Below are 2,670 nucleotides of genomic sequence, written 5' to 3'. Positions count from 1 at the left end.
CCCTAAGAAGTTCGATTGGTCTTGCAGAGTTTAAAGACAACGAAGCTTAGTTTCAAGCAATGGTTAATATACGCGTATTCAAAACCCTTAGCTGTTACAACTTTTTACTAGAAACCATCACGACGAAGTCTTTGGGTCCGTAGACCCGTGATGTACTGCTCCAGGAACGTTTTTATAGGGTGGAAGCTCAAAATCATAGGTTAAAATCATCGGCAGAGCCCACCAGACACCACTTTTGCTTCATTAGTTCGGACTATGGGCATACGACGATTTTTATCGCGGAGGGACGTATGACCCAAACGGGGGCTTAATGACCCACTGCCACTGCAAACCATGCTCCTACGACTAAATAGAGGTAAAAACTACGATTTGGTGCAATCTTCATGTTTGACCTCGTAGCAAGGTACCCTCCTATAGTAGGCAATGAGCAAATGATCATAATCCCAGGAGGGCAAAAATGGGAACCCGAAAGGAAAGCGCTGTTGGCGCGCCTAAGCTACTGGCCCGTAGAGTAAAAATGGTACCCCCAACAAAGTTGTCGATTGACATTCTGATTGCACTTTTTATCATCTAGGGTGCGTTCCTTACACGTTTTGAGGGGTTTTAGCGAAAAACATGTTTTGAGCCACACGAGCTCTCCGGCCCGCTCGGTGCACATTTTGAAAAAAGCTAGGGAGCTGCCCTAGGTTCGGGGTGTCACAAAATATTGAAAAGTGGTCAAAAACCGCTATCCAGAATCGGATGTAGAATCATTAGACGAACTTAAAATTGTTCTACGACCAATGTCTGCGACGTTTAGTATTCAAGATATGGCCCGCCCTAGGTCTGACCTGGCATTTTCGTGAAAATTTAAAGCATGGCCATAGGGACGGGTAAAATAGCTATTTTGAAGCAAAAACCACCTCACTTTAAATGGCCATAACTTTTGAAAAACAAGAGCTAGGGTGCGTTCTCGACACGTTTTGAGGTGTTTTAGCGAAAAACATGTTTTGAGCCACACGAGCTCTCCGGCCCGTTCGGTGCACATTTTTGAAAAAGCTAGGGAGCTGCCCTAGGTTCGGGGTGTCACAAAATATTGAAAAGTGGTCAAAAACCGCTATCCAGAATCGGATGTAGAATCATTAGACGAACTTAAAATTGTTCTACGACCAATGTCTGCGACGTTTAGTATTCAAGATATGGCCCGCCCTAGGTCTGACCTGGCATTTTCGTGAAAATTTAAAGCATGGCCATAGGGACGGGTAAAATAGCTATTTTGAAGCAAAAACCACCTCACTTTAAATGGCCATAACTTTTGAAAAACAAGAGCTAGGGTGCGTTCTCGACACGTTTTGAGGTGTTTTAGCGAAAAACATGTTTTGAGCCACACGAGCTCTCCGGCCCGATCGGTGCACATTTTTGAAAAAGCTAGGGAGCTGCCCTAGGTTCGGGGTGTCACAAAATATTGAAAAGTGGTCAAAAACCGCTATCCAGAATCGGATGTAGAATCATTAGACGAACTTAAAATTGTTCTACAACCCCCAGTCCGACGCCTCGTATTCGAGATATAGCACTTTGTAGGTCTGACCGAGCAATTTTGTACTGAAATGTATGGCGGACATGTTATTCATTAAACAACATTAACTTGCATCGTGCCCTACTTCATCGGCACAGCTACTATCGACTATCTATTGTTGAAATGGATTGAGTTTGACCATTTTAGCTCTTTTCTTATGCCGTGCACCAACAGTGTGTACCGATCAGGGAAAGTACACTACGTACGCGTTCATGGATGTATATGTTGGTACAAGTTGCCGGTCGGAATAGCAGTGCACCAAAACTGTGTACCGATCAGGAAAGTACAAGACGGAGGGCGCAGCCCGAGCGTACGCGTTCATAGATGTCCATGTTGGTACAACCTACATGTACGTACCTTGTTTTTGTATCAAAAGTTCCAATAAAGTGTTTGTATGCTTAAAATGCTTATCTCAACCGGTCACCTTTTGGCCTGCCCTTTTATAGACAGAAACCTAGAACGATACTCGCGATGTTTGTGTTTTCCATTCGCCCGGGACGACGAAATGAGCTCTGTGCACATCGTGCAGAAAACTGTCTCCTCCTCGTATGTTTTTGTCCCTCCACGCATATAATCACCCACATTTGTGTTCAACACGGACGGCGCAGCCCGAGCGAACGCGTTAATGTTTATGTTTGTGCACACTAAAGTTACAATCCTAGGATTTGGTTATTGCGTCGCAGTGCCCGACCGTCGCGGACACCATTCTTGGACAAAAGTCCAAGTACGTAGAGTACATTCCCTAGGTATGTGCCCGTTCGTGACTTTCGTTGCGTGCTTACAGACACGCTTGGGTATGTTTACCATACAAGGTTTACTAGGAAAACCTGGGAAGGACGCTTGCCCTCCCGTTGCGGACACCATTCTTGGAAAGAAGTCCTGCTACGTAGCGTTCTTTAATGTACTTGATCAGTTTGTATTGCATTTGCTTTGTGCAATTGACTTTTGCTAATGCTCACTAAGGGGTGTTCGTTTGCGATGTGTATGATAAGCAACTGTCTATTCTAACCAGCAGTTAAATAACACTTTTCACCCAAATCATAGGAACGTAGAGTACTTTCCCTGATCGGTACACAATTTTGGTGCACCTCTAACTTCGCCAGCACTTTATCGTT

Source organism: Anopheles arabiensis (genome assembly GCF_016920715.1).
Source record: "Anopheles arabiensis isolate DONGOLA chromosome X unlocalized genomic scaffold, AaraD3 X_pericentromeric_contig0029, whole genome shotgun sequence".
Taxonomy (NCBI): Eukaryota; Metazoa; Arthropoda; class Insecta; order Diptera; family Culicidae; genus Anopheles; species Anopheles arabiensis.
This window is presented reverse-complemented; position numbering follows the sequence as displayed.